The sequence below is a fragment of the Kogia breviceps genome, chromosome 1 (genome assembly GCF_026419965.1).
Source record: "Kogia breviceps isolate mKogBre1 chromosome 1, mKogBre1 haplotype 1, whole genome shotgun sequence".
NCBI lineage: Eukaryota > Metazoa > Chordata > Mammalia > Artiodactyla > Physeteridae > Kogia > Kogia breviceps.
In genome coordinates, this window is record NC_081310.1 from 21,831,719 (window position 1) to 21,856,890 (window position 25,172).

Here is a 25,172-nt window from a genome sequence, read left to right on the forward strand (position 1 = left end):
GGGCAGCGCTAGAGGCTTCAGGGGAAATTTTGATGGTTAATGGCATCAGAGGACGGGTCTTGTGATGCTGTTCTTATTTTCCCAAATTGAGAGTGAGTTTGATGTGGAGGACACTTTCTAGACCCTACAAGGTACAGAGATCCCTCTCAGTGGGGTGCAGACCACAGCATAATGTAATGCTCGACAGATGGGCCAGATCCCCAAGGGACGGCTCGGAACCCTGCACCCTGGGCAGCCAGTCTTTAAAATTAGCAGTTCTTTGTATTAATCAATATTTCATGATTAGATTAAAATAACTATTCCACAAGATCTAGCCCTTACCTAACATGGTTACAAGTGCAGTGGAAAACTTAGCAGTAAAGACCCAAAAGCAGCTCTAGCTAAACTAAGAAAAATGAGGCCTGATCACATTCTTCATTTGAGACACAAGCCATCTGGATCTGGGTTACTGGGGACCCCCACTGCACGTTTCAACCTTACAGTTTGGGGGAACCCAGCCCCAGCCAGACCCAAATGTTCAGCGCCCGTTGGATTATAATACTTTCTAGGGAGCTAAACAGAGGGAACCCAGGAGTGCTGGTTCATGGATCACCATCAGCCTGGAAAGTGGAAGGTTGTCCTGAAAGGGGCGCTGTGGGGCTTTGCACTTGACCCTGTCCTGTTTGACATTTATTATCAGTAACCTTCACATGAAGGCAACAGATCAACTCTGGCATGAGTGGGTCCAGAGCAGGGCATCTAGAATCCATTTCACAGGACTAGGCAGAGAAGCTTCAAGAAGACGACTGAGGGTGCTTCTGCACCTGGTCCTGAGCTCAGGGGTCAGCAGGGTGGCTCTGCACCAGAAACTCTGGTCTGAAGGGCTGGTGTGAGGCCACTGTCCATGACTCCCTGTGAGTAAGTGAAACTAGACGAAGCACACAGGAAAAGAAAAAAGGGGCTCTGAGAATCATGGGGTCCTTGGGAAGCTAGAAATAAGAGAAGTCAGAAGAACTGCTATACATGAAAGAAGAGGTGAAGCAAATGCTTACCTGACTCAAGGGTTTATCCTATATGGGACTCGCTGTGCTTCATGGGCTTGGGTCACTATTTCCTTTACCATGTTAGCCATGTGGCTGACAGGGTCTTGGTGCTCTGGCTGGGTGTCAGGCCTGTGCCTCTGAGGTGGGAGAGCCGAGTTCAGGACATTGGTCTACCAGAGACCACCTGGCTCCACATAATATCAAATGGTGAAAGCTCTCCCAGAGATCTCCATCTCAATGCTAAGACCCAGCTCCACTCAACGACCAGCAAGCTACAGTGCTGGACACCCTATGCCAAACAACCAGCAAGACAGGAACACAACCCCACACATTAGCAGAGAGGCTGCCTAAAATCATAATAAGGTCACAGACACCCCAAAACACAACACCAGACGTGCTCCTGCCACCAGAAAGACAACATCCAGCTTCATCCACCAGAACACAGGCACTAGTCCCCTCCACCAGGAAACCTACAAAACCCACAGAACCAACCTTAGCCACTGGAGGCAGACACCAAAAACAACAGCAACTATGAACCTGCAGCCTGCAAAAAGGAGACCCCAAACGCAGTAAGTTAAGCAAAATGAGAAGGTAGAGAAACACACAGCAGATGATGGAACAAGGTAAAAACCCACCAGACCAAATAAATGAAGAGGAAATAGGCAGTGTACCTGAAAAAGAATTCAGAATAATGATAGTAAAGATGATCCAAAATCTTGGAAACAGAATGGAGAAAATACAAGAAATGTTTAACAAGGACCTAGAAGAACTAAAGAGCAAACAAACAATGATGAACAACACAATAAATGAAATTAAAAATTCTCTAGAAGGAACCAACAGCAGAATAACTGAAGCAGAATAATGGATAAGTGACCTAGAAGATAAAATAGTGGAAATAACTACCACAGAGCAGAATAAAGAAAAAAGAACAAAAAGAACTGAGGACAATCTCAGAAACCTCTGGGACAACACTAAGCACACCAACATTCAAATTACAGTGGTCCCAGAAGAAGAAGAGAAAAAAGAAAGGGACAGAAAATATATGAAGAGATTATAGATGAAAACTTCCCTAATATGGGTAAGGAAATTGTCACTCAAGTCCAGGAAGCACAGAGAGTCCCTTACAAGATAAATCCAAGGAGAAACACGCCAAGACAAATATTAATCAAACTATCAAAAATTAAATACAAAGGAAAAATATTAAAAACAGCAAGAGAAAAGCAACAAATAACATACAATGGAATCCCCATAAGGTCAACAGCTGATCTTTCAATAGAAACTCTGCAAGCCAGAAGGGACTGGAAGGACATATTTAAAGTGACGAAAGGGAAAAGCCTACAACCAAGATTACTCTACTCAGCAAGGATCTCATTCAGATTTGACAGAGGAATTAAAACTTATACAGAGAAGCAAAAGCCAAGAGAATTCAGCCCACCAAACCAGGTCTACAACAAATGCTAAAGGAACTTCTCTAGGCAGGAAACACAAGAGAAGGAAAAGACTTACAATAACAAGCCCAAAACAATTAAGAAAATGGTAATAGGAACATACATATCGATAACTATCTTAAATGTAAATGGTTTAATGCTCCAATCAAAAGACATAGACTGGCTGAATGGATACAAAAACAAAGCCCGTACATATTCTGTCTACAAGAGACCCACTTCAGGCCTAGGGACACATACAGACTGAAAGTGAGGGGATGGAAAAAGATATTCCGTGCAAATGGAAATCAGAAGAAAGCTGGAGTAGCAATTCTCATATCAGACAAAATAGACTTTAAAATAAAGACTATTACAAGAGACAAGGACACTACATAACGATCAAGGGATCAATCTAAGAAGAAGATATATCAATTGTAAATATTTATGCACTCAACATAGGAGCACCTCAATACATAAGGCAAATGCTAACAGCCATAAAAGGGGAAATCAACAATAACACAATCATGGTAGGGGACTTTAACACCCCACTTTCACCAATGGACAGATCATCCAAAATGAAAATAAATGAGGAAACACAAGCTTTAAATGACACATTAAACAAGATGGACTTAACTGATATTTATTGGACATTCCATCCAAAAATAATAGAATACACTTTCTTCTCAAGTGCTCATGGAACATTCTCCAGGATAGATCATACCTTGGGTCACAAGTCACCCCTTGGTAAATTTAAGAAAATTGAAATCCTATCAAGTATCTTTTCTGACCACAACGCTATGAGACTAGATATCAATTACAGGAAAAAAAACTGTAAAAAATACAAACACACGGAGGCTACACAATACACTAACTAACGAAGAGATCACTGAAGAAATCAAAGAGGAAATAAAAAAATACCTAGAAACAAATGACAATGAAAACATGACGACCCAAAAACTATGGGATGCAGCAAAAGCAGTTCTAAGAGGGAAGTTTATAGCAATACAATCCTACCTCAAGAAAGAAGAAACATCTCAAATAAACAACTTAACCTTAACTTAACCTAAAGCAGTTAGAGAAAGAAGAACAAAAAAACCCCAAAGTTAGCAGAAGAAAAGAAATTATAAGGATCAGATCAGAAATAAATGAAAAAGAAGGAAACGATAGCAAAGATCAATAAAACTAAAAGCTGGTTCTTCAAGAAGATAAACAAAATTGATAAACCATTAGCCAGATTCATCAAGAAAAAAAGGAAGAAGACTCAAATCAATAGAATTAGAAATGAAAAAGGAGAAATAACAACTGACACTGCAGAAATACAAAGGATCATGAGAGATTACTATAAGAAACTATGCCAATAAAATGGACAACTTGGAAGAAATGGACAAATTCTTAGAAAAGCACAACCTACAAAGATTGAACCAGGAAGAAATAGAAAACATAAAAGACCAGTCACAAGCACTGAAACTGAGACTGTGATTAAAAATCTTCCAACAAACAAAAGCCCAGGACCAGATGGCTTCACAGGCAAAAATCTATCAAACATGTAGAGAAGAGCTAACACCTATCCTTCTCAAACTCTTCCAAACTATAGCAGAGGGGGGAACACTCCCCAACTTATTCTACGAGGCCACCATCACCCTGATACCAAAACCAGACAAAGATGCCACAAAAAAAACCTACAGGCCAGTATTACTGATGAACATAGATGCAAAAATTCTCAACAAAATACTAGCAAACAGAATCCAACAGCACATTAAAAGGATCATACACCATGATCAAGTGGGGTTTATCTCAGGGATGCAAGGATTCTTCAATATATGCAAAACAATCAATGTGATAAACCATATTAACAAATTGAAGGAGAAAAACGATATGATCATCTCAATATGTGCAAAAACAGCTTTTGACAAAATTCAACACCCATTTATGATAAAAACCCTCGAGAAAATAGGCATAGAGCGAACTTACCACAACATAATAAAGGCCATATATGACAAACCCACAGCCAGTATTGTTCTCAATGGTGAGAAACTGAAACCATTTCCTCTAAGATCAGGAACAAGACAAGGTCGTCTGCTCTCACCACTGTTATTCAACATAGTTTTGGAAGTTTTAGCCACAGCAATCAGAGAAGAAAAAGAAATAAAAGGAATCCAAATCAGAAAAGAAGAAGTAAAGCTGTCACTTTTTGCAGATGACATGATACTATATACAGAGAATCCTAAAGATGCTACCAGAAAACAACTAGAGCTAATCAATGAATTTGGTAAAGTAGCAGGATACAAAATTAATGCACAGAAATCTCTTGCATTCCTATACACTAATGATGAAAAATCTGAAAGAGAAATTAAGGAAACACTCGCATTTACCACTGCAACAAAAAGAATAAAATACCTAGGAATAAACCTACCTAAGGAGACAAAAGACCTGTATGCAGAGAACTATAAGACACTGATGAAAGAAAATAAAGATGGTGCAAACAGTTGGAGAGATATATCATGTTCTTGGTTTGGAAGAATTAATATTGTGAAAATGACTATACTACCCAAAGCAAGCTACAGATTCAATGCAATCCCTATCAAACTACCAGTTGGATTTTTCACAGAACTAGAAAAAGAAATTTCACAATTTGTATGGAAAAACAAAAGACCCCAAATAGCCAAAGCAATCAAGCAGAGCTGGAGGAATCAGGCTCCTAGAATTCAGACTGTACTACAAAGCTACAGTAATCAAGACAGTATGGTACTGGCACAAAAATGGAAATATAGATCAGTGGAACACGATAGAAAGCCCAGAGATAAACCCACACACATACAGTCACATTATTTTTGATAAAGGAGGCAAGCATATACAATGGAGAAAATACAGCCTCTCAATAAATGGTGCTGGGAAAACTGGACAGCTAAATGTAAAAGAATGAAATTAGAACACTCCCTAACACCAAAGACAAAAATAAACTCAAAATGGATTGAAGACCTAAATGTAAGGCCAGACACTATAAAACTCTTAGAGGAAAACATAGGCAGAACACTCTACGACATAAATCACAGCAAGATCCTTTTTGACCCACCTCCTAGAGAAATGGAAATAAAATTAAAAATAAACAAATGGGATCTAATGAAACTTAAAAGCTTTTGCACAGCAAAGGAAACCATAAACAAGATGAAAAGACAACCCTCAGAATGGGAGAAAATATTTGCAAATGAAGCAACTGACAAAGGATTAATCTCCAAAATTTACAAGCCACTCATGCTGCTCAGTATCATAAAACAAACAACCCAATCCAAAAATGGACAGAAGACCTAAATAGACATTTCTCCAAGGAAGATATACAGATTGCCAACAAACACATGAAAGGATGCTCAACATCATTAATCATTAGAGAAATGCAAATCAAAACTACAATGAGGTATTACCTCACATTGGTCAGAATGGCCATCATCAAAAAATCTACAAACAGTAAATGCTGGAGAGGGTGTGGAGAAAAAGGAACCCTCTTGCACTGTTAATGGGAATGTAAATTGATACAGCCACTATAGAGAACAGTATGGAGGCTCCTTAAAAAACTAAAAATAGAACTACCATATGACCCAGCAATCCCACTACTGGGCATATACCCAGAGAAAATCATAATTCAAAAGGGTCATGTACCACAATATTCATTGCAGCTCTATTTACAATAGCCAGGACATAGAAGCTACCTAAATGTCCATTGACAGATGAATGGATAAAGAAGATGTGTCACATATATACAATGGAATATTACTCAGCCATAAAAAGAAACGAAATTGAGTTATTTGTCATTAGGTGCATGGACCTAGAGTCTGTCATACAGAGTGAAGTAAATCAGAAAGAGAAAAACAAATACTGTATGCTAACACATATATATGGAATCTGAAAAAAAAAAAAGGTTCTGAAGAACGTAGGGGTAGGACAGGAATAAAGACGCAGACATAGAGAATGAACCTGAGGACATGGGTAGGGGGAATGGTAAGTTGGGATGATGTGAGGGAGTGGTATGGACATATATACATTACCAAATGTAAAATAGCTAGTGGGAAGCAGCCGCATAGCACAAGGAGATCAGCTCAGTGCTCTGTGACCACCTAGAGAGGTGGGATAGGGAGGGTGGGAGGGAGACGCAAGAAGGAGGAGATATGGGGATGTATGTATATGTATAGCTGATTCACTTTGTTATAAAGCAGAAACTAACACACCATTGTAAAACAATATACTCCAATAAAGATGTTTAAAAAAAAAAAAAGAAGACTCTTCAAAGAACCAAAGGCTCAAGAGAGATTTCCCTGCTTGTCCAGTGGTTAAGACTCCCTGTTTCCACTCCACGGGGCACAGGGTTGATCCCTGGTTGGGAAACTATAATCCTGCGTGCTGTGCGGCATGGCCAAAAACAAAACAACCCCCCCAAAAAAAAACCCAAAGGCTCCAAGTGGGCAGAGGGCAGGATTTGGGTGGAAGCAACCTTCCCCCACCCTTTCTTCTTCATATGGAGCTGCAGCAGTTGTTTCCCAGGGAGGGTTCTGGAGAGGTGTCAGGTAGAAGGTGTGTTCTGTGGTCAAGTACCTGTGGGAACTGGGCTGAGCTCATTAGCAGACTTTCCCAAACCCTGCAGTCATGAGCATCACGAGGGATGACGGTCTCCGTGAAATGTAGCAGGAGAGACTCAGAGAGAGGTATGGGACAGATGAGCTCATGGTGACTGAGAGATGAATATGTACTATGGGATGGAATAGGTTCCACATATGGAACTAAGCATCGCAAGTAATGTGAAAAAGTCGGGCTTGCTCCACATTGGGTAACACCACTAGTGATAATCAATCCACATAATGTAAATGTAGGTTGAGTTCAGGATTTGATAGATTATAAGCTCTTTGAGGATAGGTATTTATTTCAGTAGCTCTGGAGCTGGGCTTAGTTCTAAATAGACCACAGTAAATATATGTTGAAGTAAACTGAATTTTGGATTGCTCTTGGAACCAGCAGGAGGCAGAGATAAGTGCTATGGTCAGTAGGAATCAGTATCCTATGAGGAATGTAGGAGAGAAGAGGGTTAAAACAATGGGGAGGCCTGCATCCTGGAGACATCTTTCTGGGTTCAGTAGCAGGAAGACAGGCAAAGGCTTAGACAGAGTGCCTGCAGGTTGCTTCCCACTGCAAACCTCCCTGGGCTCATTCTCCCCCAAATCACTGAAACATAGAGTCAAAGGAGCAAAGACAGCTGGGTCTCCAGAGTCACACAGTGACTAACGCTGAACTCCATCACCTTCTGTACCCGGAACAGTCGAGAAAACCTTGAGAGAAGAAAAGCCAGGTCTTCCTTTGACTGTTGTTTATTGTCTTGAGAGAGTCTGGCTCATGGAAGCAGCTGCGGGGAGGAACATACAGGAAGTCCCGCGCCATGCTCAGGTGGCTGGAGCCCATCATCAGTTTAGCCCTTGTGCGGTGCTTCTGGCAGAAACAGGGCCTTCGTGGCTCCTACTCTGCCCTCAACCCCTGGGAAGTTCTCCCACCTGGGGCTGTGGGGGGAAGGGAGCAGGTGGGAGCAGAGTAAGTGCTCAGGGAGAGTGACTTTAATGCCAATCACTTCTACAAGGTTGCCCTTTGTTCATGTCCAACTTTTGAGTGGTTGGTCAGTCTGGTCCCAAGAGAAGCAAGGGAGAGGGCAGGACTATGCTGGGTGATGGATGGTAATGTGTTCAGTTTTGATGTTGTGCAGATCAAGGTGACTCCAGCTGTGGTGTGATAGAGACTGGCTCCATTTTTGATGTTTGACTGCTGACAGCTTTCAAGCCTCATCAGGTTCCCTTCCCCTTCCTCCCACATCTGGGCAAGCCGATAAGAAAGTCTTCATGCTCCCTCACTCGACACCAGAGGAAAGTTCCAGCCACACAAAACCTGGCTTGTTTTCAAGCCCTCCTTAGTCCCATCCACTAACCACAGTGAAAGCCCAAGCCAGTCACCCGTCTTCCCTCTCTCAAGCTATCTTTAGACCTGATTGGGAGCCTGGCTTGCTTTCCCCTGAAAGACTCATTCTGTGAGTAATAGATCTCTTCATGCCCTCTTGTGTATGTGTCGCATCATCAGTCTCAACATCCAAACCAAATTTTGGGTTGGGGGTTGGTCTGGCCCTCACGCCAGGGCAACCAAAACATATGGTAGCAGATGAACCCTGAATACAATAGAAGTCTCTTTTGGGTTCATGTCCTACTCCATGGCAGGAGTTCCTGGTCAGACAGGCTTCCATGAGCTCATTCAGAGACCCAGGTTCCTTCTATCTTGTGGCTCCTCCACCGATTCCAGGTCTTTAGAATTCTCTCCATTCAGCCAACAGATGGGAGAAGAACAGGGAGAGTCACATGATAGGTTTTGGAAGGGGTCAGGCTTGGAACTGGTACACATCACTTCCCAACTTTCCTTTGCTTAGAACTCAGTCATAAAGCCACACCCACCCACATGGAACATCGGGAAATGTAGTCGAGGTGGGTTTTGGTGAATGTGTAGCAGTCCCCACCACAGATATATTGGCTTTGAATATCAATTGGTCATTGAGGTGAAATATTTAAAAGGAAGTAAGATAGAGGGGTTGGAGGAGAACGTTCTGGTCTAGCGCTGTGCATTTATAAATCTAATTTCTAGCAATGAAAGGGAAAAGGGAAAGAAAAGGAAAAAGAGGATAATTCTATTCATAATTTCCTTTTTGTTTGATTTTCATCCTTGAGGATTGCCTCCTAAAACCTCACTAGCAGTAAGGGGTGTTGACAGGGGGAGAAAAAAAGCAGGAAGATGTGAAATGCCACCCCTTGAAATTAGAACCAGCAGCTTGTCTACACACAAGCGTGTGCGCGCGCGCACACACACACACACACATATACACATGTCACGCACACTTTTTTTCTTTTTTTTTTTTAATGATCTAGCCTCTCCAGTCTCCTGCCCTTCTAAGCCTCCAATGAGAAGAAAAAGGAAGTAGCAGGCTAATTGGAGAAAAGGGTGAAGGAATGGCAGACTTAGTAAAGGAGAGAGGAAATCAGTCTGCTATTTTAAGGCTTAGAATGTCTTTCCCTAAGTCATTATGGTCTCCTTGCCAGTTAATTTCATTTCAAATGAAGTTGAAAGGTAATCTGATAGGTTTCATTATCTCCGCAAATAATCCATCAATTCAGATGAACTAAGAACCATGACATAGCATGTAGGAGGATTTCAAGGTCTGACAAGGTGATAATTACCAGGACTGTGCTGGAACTGACAGTTGTTATTGGAATGATCTACTTTTTATTGAAATTCTTTGTGTGATTAGAAAAAAACATGCCTAAATCAAATTAATCTGCAGCAGTTGGCAGACCCACATTGCTCCAGTGCAGACCAACTGAGCTGTGTGTGGATGTGTGTAGAGAGGGCAGAGTCTGTGCCTGATTTAGAACTTCACAGGCAGAAGACTCTCACATCTAGCTAATGACAAGAGCTGTTCAGATATGCAGAGCCGAATGGTATGTTCAGTTGCAGAATCCTGGAAAAACCTGAGAAAGGGAATCAGACACATTTATCAGCCCAAGCCAGTTCCTTTGTAGTAGCTCCTGCCTTGCTCAGGCTGGTGATGTATTGCTGCATTAGCAGGTTACATCCATTGTACAATCTCCTCTCCCACTCCCCTGCCCCCAGATGGATGGCGGAAAGTGAAGATGGAACATAATTGTTTGTCTGGTGGAACAGAAGGAAAGATTATGTCTTCTTTAAGCACTAAATCATTGCTTTAATGTAAGTATACTTAAGCTGATGGAATATCTTCTTCAACCTTGAAATACATGTAAGCTTATGAAATAAACTCATAAGGTTCAGGATAACCATAACAGTGAATGGATAGATAGAGTGCATATATTAGAAGATCAGTACTTGCAAGTTAATTATCTATTTATTCATTTGTGTATCACTCACTCATTCATTTATTCTATAAGAGTTTATAAAATATCTGCCATGCTCAGCCCTGAATATATAAAGATGAATAAAATGTAGCTGATGCTCTCAGCCTTCAAGGAGCTCACACCTGTTTATTTCTCTACCTCTGTCTCCATCCATCCATCCATCCATCCATCCATCCATCCATCCTTCCATCCATCCATCCGAGATGCCCACTGAGTCCTTAGTGGCTCTCAGAGATTCAACTGTGCCTCAAACCCCCATTATTATAGCTCTCTGAAACTCTAAAAGCCCTTCCCAGAGTTTATTTGTATACTGGATGTTTGCTCCTCCTCCTTCTCTCTGTTTCTGTGCTTTTGGGCTTCCTGGACAGTCCTTATTCCAATACTTTAGTGTGAACACAAAGCCTAGCCCCATCACTGGTTTCTATCTCTCCAATTCATATGTCTTAATTATTTTGTGAGTTTAGTAATTTTATATAAGATGGGGGAAAAGCAAAGGGAAGAGTCATATCATGGAGCCTTTGACCTTTACACATTTCCTCTCCCTTTCTCTCACCCTTCTTGTGTTTCTTCTAAAGATGTAAAAATATATGAGACTTCCAACCCTCCCTGCCCCAACACACACACACGCGCACACACACACACACACACACACCCTACAGTCTCCCACTGAATAAATCATTCCCTGGGGGCTCAACTTTTACCCCAAGTCAAGTGGTCAAACACAGTTTTCCAAAGAAAACTTCCCAAAAGGAGTTCTAGAAAGGAAATGGATTCTTTCCCCCTCTACTATGTATTATTTATGTATATTTTATCTTAAAACCCCAGTCTTAAGACAGAGCATGGATAGCTGAATAAGTGATGGGAAATGATTGATAGGCAGATAGATAGGTAGGTAAGTAGTTTACCTTAAAACTAGGGTCAGCTTCCATGTACCTCAGAAAAAGAAAATGAAAAACTTCAACAATTACAGTTGGGTTTGCACCTCTATTTCTTAAGCTCAAGTTTTTAAAGTAGGTGTCTTGGCCTGAGATCTTGTACTGCAAGGTACGAAAAAGCGTTTAATCAAGTTTAAGCAATAAGGCATGTACTAAGTTATCTATTGTTGAGTAACAAATTACTCTACAACTTAGTTTCAGGAAACAATAAACATTCATTATCTCACAGTTTCTGAAGGCCAGGAGTCTGGGAGCAGCTTAGCTGAGTCGTGCTGGCTTAGGGTGTCTCTTGAGGTTGGAGTCCAGGTGTTGGCCAGAGCTGTGGTCATGGGGAGACTTGACCTGGGTGGAAGATCTGCTTTTGAAATGCTCCTCACATGGCTGTTAGCAGGAAGCCTCAGTTCCTCATAACGTGGTTCCCTTCTCACAACGTGGTACCTGGCTTTGGAGTAATCTAGAGGACAAGGGGAAATCACAGTGTATTTTATGACCAAGCCTCAGAGGTGGAGGGGAGTACATGTGGGTGTGGCTAGTAGGGGTGAGGATCATCAGCAGCCATCTTGGAGGCGGCTTCCATAGCGCATGTACTTAATTAAGGGCACCAGATTCAATTCCATGAACATCTGAGAGCAAGAAACTAGTGGAAGCAGAAATAGGAAGGTAGGAAGCTGTGGTCTCTTTCAACCCTGCTTCTTTCTAGTTCCTTTCTATCTACAAGTGTTTGTGGCCATTATAATATGGTCACTTCAGGCTCCAACCCCACATACTTTTCAGTACAACATGAGCAACAACAATAATAACAACAGGGCTTCCCTGGTGGCACGGTAGTTGAGAGTCTGCCTGCGGATGCAGGAGACGCGGGTTCGTGCCCTGGTCTGGGAAGATCCCGCGGCAACGGGAGAGGCCACAACAGTGAGAGGCCCGCGTACTGCAAAAAAAAAACAATAATAACAACAACGTATGCTTTCTTAATACATTTTATAGTTATCACTATTGCAATGGCTAACATTTCTTGAGCAGTTATAGTCTATGTTCAAGGTTAAGTTATAGTCTATGTTCAAGGTTAAGATTACATTTAATTGCAAAGTCATATGCGTATTTTATAAATGAAAAAACTGAAAACAGTGATGTTGAAGGTTACCTGGCTAGAATTTCTGTGTCATTCATTCATTCATTCATTTCACTTCTTTTTTTTTTTTTTTTTTTTTTTTTTTGCGGTACGCGGGCCTCTCACTGCTGTGGCCTCTCCCATTGCAGAGCACAGGCTCCGGACGCGCAGGCGCAGCAGCCATGGCTCACGGGTCCAGCCGCTCCGCGGCATGTGGGATCTTCCCGGACCGGGGCACGAACCCGTGTCCCCTGCATCGGCAGGCGGACTCAACCACTGTGCCACCAGGGAAGCCCCATTTCACTTCTTTTGAAGGCAAAATCTCTCTGGTCACTGCCAGTTAGGTTACAGTACAGTTAGGTTACAGAACAGAGACTGTTCCTTTTGAGGCTGTGGGAACCACGCACCAAACTAGATGGAAAAATTAAGCATGGCAGGAAAATTGATTCACATATCTGCTGGAATAAGCAATCGTTTTGTTAAACTTAAGACTTTGCCTTAATTGCCACCATTAGTAAATAGAAATCTACTTGTGCAATGTGCAGACAGCAGCTAAAAGCATTGAAACTACTATAAAAGATTTTTTTTCTCAGAATACCAGCAGTTTAAACGTATGCTATTATTTTTTCATATTAAATTTTGCCATCTCGTGGCTTGCCTTACAGCTACTGAAGAAGCAGGAGGTTTTTGAAAGACTACACAAGTAAAAATCCCAGAGGAAGGAGTGGATGTGTATTTCAAATATACATTCAACTCCCTTTGCCAATAAATGAGAGGATAAGGTGCCAGAATTTCCCCCATAAAAAGTAGAGAAATCATTTAACTACCAAGTGCTACATCCCACTGTATTATATTTTTGTCTCGTTCCATCTTTTTATATTTGTATTGTTTCTGGTGAATTCTTATTCACCAAGCCAGTGAATAGAGGAATGTGGATAAGTAGGATACATTTCCAAGACGGGAGTGTTCACTCATTCATTCAACAAAACACCTGTTGAGCTTTGGCATGTGAGGTGTCATGCTGGGCGATGGTGTATTCAGGGTTCATTCATCATCCTCTGATTGTATTTACTGAGTGCTTTTTAGCTTCCTGAGACCTTGAGAGATGCTGTGAAGACTTTTTTAAAAAGAAGAAAAGAGAGTAAGATAAATGAGATAAGCTGCGTGTTCCTAAAAGACTTTGAAATAGCACTGAGAAAACAAAATTAACATGAAACAATCAAGAAACAAAACAAGAAAGTCTTTTTTTCCCCCTAAATAATGGGACTTTATTTCTATGCATTCTCTGTGCTCTACATGTTCAGAGAAACTCCTCTGGTAACAAACTATAGAAATGATCCCTGAGAGTACAGTCTTAAGACAGTTATTGTGTGAATTTTTGTGGTACAATCTCTGAGAACACCAGGAGGTTATAGAAGGGGCTGAAGAGCCGAAGGGAGGGGCTAGGGAGGCTTCTCAGGGGAGGTGTCATGGGGGCAGGTGCCCTCACAGGGGGGCTGCTAAGAGCCCTAGAGAGTGGGGTTGGGGGAGGGATGGTAAGGAAGAGAAGAAGGGGGTGCTCTGGAGAAAGTCCCCCCACTCTGACTTGGTTTCACCCTGGGTCAGACATTTTTCTGCCTTACATCTCATCCTCCCACACCCCTGAGAACGTCCAGAGCTAAACTGGACGCTGCGATGAACACTCAGGTTTGTACAAGGTGGGTTTAGAAACTCATGGGCCCTGAAACTGCAGCCCATGACACCCCCTGGATTCTAAAAATGAGAGTTCGTCCCAGAGGAGGAACCCAACTCCTGGAGCCTTTGGTCCTTCTCTGGTTCCAAACAGAAAGCCTGGGGGCCATAGTGGAGAGAGCTCAGAGGATAGTGATCAGGGGATTATGTCGTGAGTGCACAGCCTCAGGGGACAGGTATTATTCAATCTGGAGAAAAGGGAAGGATGAAATAAACATGATCCTTAAGTACATCAAAGGTCTTATGTAGCCAGAGGCTGGGGACTAGCACTGATTTCTCTGAAGGGCTATGACAACTCCATCGGAAAGTTTGGGGTCGGTGCTGTTGGGCTACTGCCTACCCTGACATGACCAATGCCTCTGGACGGGCACCATCGATGAAGGGAACTCCAGGATTCTCCTCGGGTAGCCAGCCGCCCCAGTTGGCCCAGGACTTTCAGTCCGAAAACTGGGACTTGCCTGGGCAAACTGGGTTGGTACTTGCATTTTGACTCAGCAGCTCACCTGGTCCAGGCTCAGGTGTGCTCCCCTCCAGTATAGCCCACAGGGGGCCAGAACCCCCAAGATGACCCCCATGACCATCAGTTCCAGGGGCGAGTTGAGCTGAGATGGAGTTTACCCAAGACCACATGGTCTGGTTGATCAGAGAATCCCGGGCATGACAGGAACCTCGGTGCCACTAACCAGGCCTGGAGGTCACCGTGAAGAACAAAAACGGGAGAGTGAGTGAGTGAAAATAATAAATGGATCGATTCTTCTGTCCAGTTGTCCAGTTTTCCCAGTTGGGAAAACAAATGGGTGACAAAATGGGTGGGGCCACAACTTCCCCCTGTCTGAGGCTCACACAGTGAATTTAGTTACAGTCTCTCGGCTTCTAAAAGACATGTCAGGCACAATTTCTGACAGTTCACAAGACGAACTCTCTGCTGAGAGCATTTTTAAAAGGGCCGAATCTCTCTGGAATAATTTTAATTGTATCTCAGACAGCGATGATTTTTCAAAAAGGGAATGGTTTTCATTACATTAAGCATTTCGACATGCTTGGCAATGTGCTAAGTACCTCACTGGGATTATTTTGCTAAACCCTCATCATAATCCTACAGGCAAGGTGCCATCACACTCCCCACATTAGCAGGTGAGGAAACTGAGGTCACACGGTGGTAAGCTGGGCATCCGGCTGATGAGTTTGGCCCCAGAGCCCGTGTTCTGCCCTGTGTCAGGTGCCTGGGCTAACCCGGCAGGCAAAATGAGCTTTAGAGGCTGAATTTTATCTTGCTGTCCAGGAGACACCCGCCACTCCTAGTTGGCACAAGTAATCAAATGAATAACCAACACCTTTTATATTTAGCTGATTTCATCAGAAACTATCGAAATACCTAAAAATAGCCTCTTGTTGGTGATGCTGGTTCTCATTTTTGAAGGTAAGGACATGGTGGCAGACAAGTGAATCTGCCATTCTATTTAAAGGATCATTACTCTGGTTTTGAATAATGTAAGACTATGCTGGGATGAGGGTTTACTAGTTTAAATGCTATTTTTCATGCATAAAAGTGAAAGGAACTAAGCTTGGGCTGTCAGGGGAGATGAGAGAGAGACTCAGGCCTGAGCTGCTTTGCTTCAGGAAACTCACAGCTACATGCTCCTCGCTGGGACTTTAAGTTCCCAGACAAGATGGGGGAGAATAAATTTGACCTAATCAAGACCTTTATCTTGAAAATTTTAAGTGTTGTGACCCAAACCAGGCACCTCAGAGCACATCCTGTCTTAGTCTGTTTGGGCTGTTATGACAAAGTACCATAGACTGAGTGTCTTATAAACAACAGACACTTATTTCTTACCATTCTGGAGGCAGGAAGTCTGAAATCAGGGTACCAGCAAGGCGGGGTCCCGGGGAGGGCCTTTTTCTGGGTTGCAGACGGCTGACTAGTTGTATCCTCACAGGGTGGAGAGCAGAGAGCCACAAGTTCTCTTGTGACTCTTAAAAGGACACTAATCCCATTCATGAGGGCCCCATCTTCATGACCTCATCTAACCCTAATTACCTCCCAAAGGCCCCACTGTCTAATACCATCACACTGAGGGACAGGGTTTCAACATATAAAATTGAGGGGACACAAACATTCAGTCCACAACATCCCCATCAATGAAATTTAACAACTGGATTTCCTAAACCAAACTAGATTGGAAGCATCTGAGCTGTATGATGTGGATTCCAGCTGTCAAACTGTTAACTCCCAGTTCAGAGTGGCTGAGTTATCTCATGGGGCCCTTTGTGAGCATTAAAAAAAAAAAAAAGCCACCCACTCTGGGTGGATGCAGCTCCAGGTAGGCTGAGCTTCGGTCCCGTCTCATCTCACTTGCCTCCTCAACCCTACACCCCTCAAGGGCCTACGCGGTGGCTCCAGTCTCTGGGGAAACCTCAAAGCCTTTAGGTTCAGCACCTCTATGGGCCAGGTTCTACGCAGGGTCCAAGGATATAAGAACAAGTAAGACATAGTCCTCGCTCTCAATGGCCATGCAAGAGCCTCACTCTGCTGAGGGGAGCAGACACAACAGCCCATGAAGCAGGGCAGCTGTGAGCAAGATGTGGCCTGGGAGTAGGGGAGCTGGAGGGGGGGCGGGGGGGGACTAAGGAGGGCCCCCTGGAGGAAAGGGCACTGGACCTGAAGTGCACACCTGGCTCCTTGAAGGCAGAAGCATCTGGAGCTCCACACAGTGAAGTGTGGTTAAGAGCTTAGGGTCTGCAGTCGACTGGAACTGAATCTTGGCTCTGCCACGCACTAACTGCACAACTTGGGTGCGTTATTTGTCCTTTACAGACCTTGGTTTCCTTATCTGTAAAATGGAAAAACAATGATACCTACTTTTATAGGGGTGTTGTGAGGATTAAATAAAATAATGGATGAGAAGCCCTTTGCGTCATGATGCTCCACGGATGGCATTATTATTATGACTGCCATAGGGAGTCTTACCCAAGGACCCCCATCTGATGCTTACACTGATGTAATCAGGAGGGAAAGGTCTGCAAGGGCAGCGGAGGGGTCAGTCCCACGTGTGAACGGCCAGGGCTGTGATTGCAGGAGGGTCAGAGTCACCGGAGCCCTCTGGAGCACCTGAGCCCCTCCCCATTCCCAGGGCATGGGAATACCTTCAACACAGGATGACACCTTCCGTTGTGCAATCAGATGAGCATTAACCAGCAGACCATCCCAGAGGAGGAGATTTCAGAGAAGAACATTCACTTCAAACTTCTTTTCTCCAAACAGTTTCTTGGTAGCGGGTGGAGAGATGGTGACAGGGTGATGAGAAAGGAAGTTGGGGACAGAGAATCAAAATTCAGGGGACTTTGGGATTTGCTCAGGTGAGAGCTTGGTGTGCAGCATGCTCGACCAGAGCAGATGGCAAGGCCACTCTCTGGGTGGTTGGATGGGTCTGTCCTTCCAGAGGCCAGTTGGGTCTGGTCTGAAGGTCCCACAGACTCACCAAGGAGCCAGCTCAGGTGGGGCTGGGGGTCCAGGATCCCTAGGAGGCTCCCTTGCTTGCCTTGCTCCCTCTCTTGGTCAGGCTCATTTTCTTATTTTTCCAAATCTGGAGCCAGAGGATGTGGGGACACACTGGGTCTGCCAATGGGCTATCCAGTCAAGGATTCTGTTGCCAACAGAAGCCTGAAGGATATGGTACCAAAGAGCTGGGCAGAGGGGTGAGTCTTCGCTGGTGGCAGCCTTGAACTTCAATTTGTCTAATCTCTTTGGTATTTTCTTCCAGCATATCCTCCTCCTGAGGTAAAGCATTTCCCTGAATTACTGGCATCGCTTTCTTTTAATGGACTCTGGGAAAATGACTCAAGAATTGCAGCTGACCCAAGGAGGCTTCATTTCTAGGGTGGCACTGTCCCAGCAAAGATGCTAGTCCTGGCCATGTCACCATCTTGTCCATTCCAGCCCTGGCCTTCCGGTCTCCTGATCTCACGTGTCCTTAAGTTGTGCTTCAACACCTCGTTTTGTTTGGAGCTGATTGCTTTCTGTCCTTTGAGATCACATGGCATTACATAACTCACCCTTCGCAGGTGAGCAGGAAATATCATTTTACCGGAAGGGCCAACCTTTATCAAAATAGTGATGTCCAAAATGTAGAAGTGGTGGTTAAAAATAAGCCATGCTCATTAGATGTCTCCCTGCCCTACATAGCTGCCCGAAAACTCACATCTTGTTCTGCGCAAGTGTAAATAGCCTCCCTATTTAGAAATGGCACAGTGGGAGGTAAATGAATTGGCTAGGAGAGACCAGTCATAACTCATCACACTGAAATGCTTAAAAACTCTTTATGGAAAAATTCTAATGCCTGTCAGTTGTTGAAAGCCAGGCTCTGTGCTAGGAGCTTTACATACATTATCTTATTTAATCCTCCCACCAACTCTGCAAGGTTCTTCTTATTTTATTTACTAGATGAGGAAGGGAGGCTCAGCAAAGTTAAGCAGCTTATTTAGGGTCATGCAGATCATGATAGGGAAACCGGGAGTCAGACAGCGGTCACTCTTGTCCTATGCCCATGTTATTTTCACTAGACCCCATTGCTAATGACTGGCCAGAGGATGAGGTTATCAGGTGCATTTGAAGACCTTGTCCTTCATTATTATTTTTAATCAATTAATTTATTTTTGGCTGCGTTGAGTCTTCGTTGCTGTGTGTGGGCTTCAGTAGTTGTGGCTCACGGTCTCTAGAGCACAGGCTCGGTAGTTGTCGCTCGCAGGCTTAGTTGCTCTGCGGCATGTGGGATCTTCCCAGACCAGGGCTCGAACCCGTGTCCCCTGCATCGGCAGGCGGATTCTTAACCACTGTACCACCAGGGAAGTCCCTGTCCTTCATTATTGTCAGGAAATTCTTGGCCTGATACTTGGCTGAAAGGTGCTCTACAATGAGGCTGCTTATGGAGGATAAAGCCTGAAATTAAATTCCCTCTCACTGTGGTTGAGTCCATTCCTGGCTTCCCTGAACCCCGGGCCCTTGGCCTGGTTCTTGTTCTGTAAATGATGGTCCACATGACAGTGACAACGTTGGTGTCCTGCTTGCCTCTGTGCACTGGCCTTTCGTGGATTTTCTGATAATAATGGCTGTTAAGATTTTGAAGCAGTCCAATAAATAGTGCCTCCAATCCTGTCCAGATTCTGAATCAGAAATAAGGCAAAGAGGACTTCCCTGGTGGTGTGCCATAACTACTGAGCCTGCGCTCTGGAGCCCACAAGCCACAACTACTGAGCCTGTGTGCCACAACTACTGAAGCCCATGTGCCTAGAACTGGTGCTCTGCAACAAGAGAAGCCACCGCAATGAGAAGTCGGTGCACTGCAAGGAAGAGTAGCCCCCACTCGCCGCAACTAGAGAAAGCCCGTGTGCAGCAACGAAGACCCAATGCAGCCAAAAATTTAAAAATTAAAAAGAAATAAGGCAAAGAGTAAGGTAGATGTAGGCCAGATATCATCTTAGTTGTGGATAAAGGCTAGATTGGAGAACATTGTTTAGTGAGAGCAAAATGGGTGTCTGTTGCAGGATGGTGGGAAGCAACTTCTGAGCTGGAGATTAGGTTGCAGGAGGTCTATTAGGGGGTTCTTTCAGGATCTACAACCATAGGCGGAAGTGGAAAGAAAGCAGGGTGGGCGGAGAAAAGCACCAATGATGCTGTCTTATCAGAAGCCTCAGCCAACTCCTTGGAGCATGCTGGGTCTTTATACGTTTATATAGGCCAGTCACAGGGTTCAGGCTGCCTCTGGCAAAGGGCATGACTTTGGAAGATGGCGATATTCAGTCAAGGACAATTCCCAGAGAGGGCTATTGGTTGAGGGCTGTTAGCCAGCAGCACCCACAGCAGAGAGGGGAACAGTCGTTTGGTCCTCACAGTAAATCTTGGCAGCTCATGAGAGTGTCCACTGCATGAATCTACTTCTTCATTCAGTTTCTGAAAGCAGCTTCTCCAGGATGCTGGCAGGCCTCTTTTCCTGGCACAGACATATAAGAAAAGTGTTAGTGGGACACACTATAGCTCCCATCACAGGAGCTGGTCTTGAGGCCACAACTGATGTTCAGTCTCCCACATCCTCAGAAAACACCTCTGCTGGTCTAAGTGGGTGGCCAGGCGGTGTGACTAAGACTCTCATCCCTGATGACGTTTGTCGCTGGGCGCCATGCCTTCCTCAGGCTATGGTTGCTGAAGTTGTCAATTTAACATGAAAATTGGTTAAAGGGATGCCAAGAGATGCAAAACAGATGACGTGGGGTGCCAGATTCCTCTGTACCCCCACGTGTACAGCAGCCCTGCCCCTTCCTACTGGTCAGGGTTAGTTTCTCCTGCCAAGATAGTAACTCTACTTGTCAAGTTCCCTGGCACAGCAAAACCCAAGTGTCCCGGCAGTAGCCATTACTTATAGTTCAGCAGTTTTTTGCTATATTCTCTAGTGGAAATGGACCCCCCTGACACACCCTGAGCTTGGACTTCTAAACCTGAAAAGCCCAGAGAGGAGGAGATGGGAAACACAAAGTCTCCAGTAGGTCACTGGCAGTGACAGTAACTCGAGACATGCCACTACAGTCTCCTACTACTGAACTCCGGATTTAGCAGAGCTGGGGCTGGGAAAAGCAAATCAAGGTGGACCAGGGGTGCATAGGCTTCTTCCTCCTCTCTACCCCCACCTCCTTCCTTGAGACCCCACTCCCATTCTCCTACAAGGACAGTCTGTCTCTGGAGGAACAAGAGTTTGTACTCTTTGGGGCTAGTTCATTCCTAAGAGGAAAAAGAAGCAATTGAGCCAGGCATGGGCGTTTTGCTCTTGCCACATTGATCACTGTGGTATCACTCCTCTCCACCCTGATTGATGGGGTGGAGATGTGCCAGGAATGTTATGTTAGTGGAGCTCCCTCCACATGGAAGGAAACATTGAGGATTGTAAAGAAGCATTTCCCTCATCAAAAGTGCTTGTTTATTGATCACTTACTCTATGCCAAACCCCATGCTAAGTACTTTTCTTCCGTTATCTTCACAACAATCCTTTGAGGTGGGGACTATTTTTGCCTCCAGTTTATGCATGATATAGTGAAGCACAGAGAAATAAATAGGCCAAGAATCAACCCCAGTTCCATGTCAGTCAGTTCCAAGTCCCAAGCTTGAACCACTATTCCTGTAGCTCTCAAACTGGTAAACATAAGAATCACCTGGGGTAGTTTTGTTAAAACTCAGATCCAGGACTCACCCTCAAAGATCCTGATGGGTGGGACTTTCCTGGTGGGCCAGTGGTTAAGACTCCGTGCTCCCAATGCAGGGGGCCTAGGTTAGATCCCTGGTCAGGGAACTAGATCCCGCATGCTGCAACTAAAATATCCTGCATGTCACAACTAAAGATCCTGTGTGCCGCAACTGAGACCAAGCACAGCCAAAAAAAAAAAAAGGCCTGCTAGGCTTGAGGCAAGAGCCAGGAATAAGAATTTTTAACAAGGTCCCATCTACTCCCTGTGGAGGAGAATATGACTTAGGTGATTTGAGCCCCACCTTTGAGAAATATTTCATGATGGTATATACTTCCTTCTCATTTGTAGGCCAAGTGCATGAAAATAAATGTGTTACTATTAATTGAGCACATTTTCTGTTCCCCCTGCTGGAGGGAGGGTTAGAGGATAAGGAAGTTCATCTTGCTTTTGTGGAACGTAAGTAACCAAAGATAATAGAGCTCACCACTGACTAAAGGGCTAAACCATGGGGCTCAGACTGTAAAAGTAATACAAGTTTAAAAATGGAGCCTCCACTGTCAGTGTGGCCTGAGTGGTTAGCAAAGGATTTAGATAAACTGGGGTGGTGGAGAGGAGTCAGTCTGGGAGTAAGAGAGTGAGGAGCCGCCTGGAGAAAGCATCTAAAGGAAGGAGTTTAGACATTGGGAGCTGTAGGAAAAGATGCTACATGGGAAGGCGCAGAAGCAATGGAAGCATCAGATTGTGGTGGCAGTAAGCAGGTGAACAGCAGCACAGAGAATGTCAGTTGCCTCCTAGTGAAGGACTCAAGCCCCCTGAGACAAGGTTTATGGACCAGCAACAGCAAGTGGATGTTTCAACAGCATTTATTGCCTATTGGCATCATGTCAGTGCTTCAGATGCAGAGAGAAATAAAACCCAGTCCATACCCTCCATAAGACATCACCAAAGTGTCCAGTGTTAGGGAAGAGAGCTTAAATTTATTCATTTCTTTTGTAGGGGAGGAAAAATAATTTTATTCTAGTCTTCAAAGTTCCAGCTGGGGCCCCTATAACAAAAGACAGATTAACAAGAGAAAAACAAACAAATTTATTAACATTGTTTAAAAAATAAGAAAGGAAAAAAAGAAACAAGAGCCCTAAAATGGAGTCACTTGTGCTAAGTCCCAGGTCAGCAAACCAAGACTTAATATCTAACCTAATTGCAGGTTCAGCCTCTCCCAGGAATGTGAATTTTAACCAGTCAATCTTGAATTACCTGGTTAGCACTAATGAGGTAATCCCCCTGATAGCCCCTTGCCATCCCCCATAGGAAGGTAACCTTGACTAAAACAATGCACTCTTTGATAGAAACTTCCTTTTTCTGTCCCCGTCTATAAAAACCTTCCATCTTGTACAGCTCCTTGGAGCTGCATTCTATTTGCTAGTTAGGATGCTGTCCAAGTGATAAATTACTGAATAAAGCCAATTAGGTGTTTAAATTTACTCTGTTGAATTTTGTTTTTTAACAGATTTGGTGGCAGCAGTGGGATTGAAGGAGATTTCTGATGGCTTTGGAGACAATGAGAAATGCAGGTGTGGTACATGTTGAACTCTTTGAGTTTTCTGTCTTGCTGTTTCTGAGGACCATGGGTAAGTTCCTCTTGGTTCTGAGCTAGGCTCTTTTTGAGTCAAGTTCCTGATCTCACTGGCTTTCCAGTGTTCCCCATTTGATTGGAAAACCAAGCTCTTGGTTCTGTCCCCAGATTCCATGCTGGGAGCTGCTGGTAGTTTAGTCTGCAGCTCCCCATTTGTTTGGAATTCTTCCCCAGATTCCACAGTGAGAACTACTGGTGGCAACCACAATTCCCCATTGGTTGCGATTCTCTATATTTCATGATGGATTCTCTGCGGTCTCTATTCTTTGGGGTCTGCTGGTTTCCCAAATCTCCAGATTTCACACTGGGAACTGTTGGTGGTTACTGGCCAGAGTTGAACTGAGTCTGACTTAAAAAATGGACCGGGTCCAGGGTCATAGTGGGTCTGACTTAAAAACTCAACTGAGTTCAGCTATACTGGGTCCAATGGGTTTTGGGTAGGTGAAGGCTATTTCCAGTGGGAATCTTGGAAGCCAAAAAGCTACAAAAATTGGTGAGCCTGGGTTGAGCATTGAAAAGCTGTTAGAGTGCTTGCCACCTCCCAAAGACTCTCACGTTAGGATAAGTTGGTCATGGAAAATGAGTTAGATTGACACTAGGTCACTCACAAACCTTAAGAAAATTTCCATGCAATGAGATGCACTGTGAAACATCACACTATTACCAACCCAGAAGCACATCCCTTTTAGGTATTAGTTTGGCTCTGAGAGACTCAAAGTCTTAGCTAAACAAACAAACAAATAAATAAATGAGACCTTTAAATTCCAAAGAGTTGAGCACAGCACATTTGGCACACTTGCCTATTTTATGTCTAAGAACTATGGTCCTGGAAGTTATAAATATCTACAAAAATGGTAAAATCTTACTGAAAAAAAACCTAGAATTATAATGGCTATTATGGGGAACATTCTAATTAGATAAGATCATTCATTTAAGAAGTGTACTTGAAAGCAAGTTTTTTTCCCAAGTCAAACAGAATAGGATAACTATTTTAATTCACATGCAGACAATTCTAAAAGCCTTAAAATGACAAAATAGTTTCATTGAAAGATTCATTATAAAAAGCTAATGAGGGGCTTCCCTGGTGGTGTAGTGGTTGAGAGTCTGCCTGCCGATGCAGGGAACACGGGTTCGTGCCCCAGTCTGGGAAGATCCCACATGCCATAGAGCGGCTAGGCCCGTGAGCCATGGCCACTGAGCCTGCGCGTCCAGAGCCTGTGCTCTGCAACGGGAGAGGCCACAACAGACCGCAAAAAAAAAAAAAAAAAAAAAAGGCTAATGAAAGATTAAACACACAAGAGGACACAAGAGTATCTAAAACAAAAGACAATAAGACTCTCATAGCTCCTGCTCCCCTCTATCCTCCTTCATTTAGTACTTATTCTAGTAATCCTGCCTGAATTGTCTTTCCACTCTAAAGGGACCACGACACTGTATACAATAGTCCATCAAGTTAATGGCCTTACAGACACCTCCATATCACCCTCAAAGGTGGGCCCCTGAATGGGCTCCTCCCAGAACTGATGGGACTCTAAGAAATGTTCTGGTAAGCTGCTATACTATTTCTTTAATTAGACAAGGGGAAACTAAAATTAATGAAAACTTTGCCAAATTCTGGTAGATACCAGAGCTACTCTCTACTTTACAGCATACAGATGGGATCCTGGGAAAACTGACAAAAGTCAGCTCTCTTGGATCTCTGTCTGTAGTACCCAGTAGAGAGAGGAAAATAAAATAGCTTTTGAACCCTCTTTGGGGATGCTTCTTGAGTCCAAGGGGTTGTTCAATACTGACAGAAATATTTACTGTTTGTCCCAGCTGAAAACTGACAAGACATTTGAAAGGATTTTTTTTTCAAAGTAGCTCTGTGGTCAGAAATTGGCCAAATGGAAAGCTGATATTCAGAACCTGATAGAAATTTTTCTTAGGCCTTCTCCCCTATGCTAAAATTAAACTGTGTACCCAGAGGGAGAGAAAAGCCTTCTAAAGACTTTATGAAAGGATTTACTAAAACATTCCAAAGACAGAATCACTAAATCCAGAACATAAGTGTTTTGATTTCCATCTTAGGTGGAAATCTTCTCTCTGATATAAAGAAGCAATTTGAAGATACTGTGGTGGGATGGGTGGCTCAACTCATGAAGGC

General features: G+C 43.7%; 1 pseudogene; it reads right to left on the reverse strand.

Annotated features, from left to right (window-relative positions):
- Window positions 1–13,705: 13,705 nt before the first annotated feature.
- On the reverse strand, window positions 13,706–13,785 carry LOC131747330 (small nucleolar RNA U3; annotated as a pseudogene).
- Between the last annotated feature and the right edge of the window lie 11,387 nt (window positions 13,786–25,172).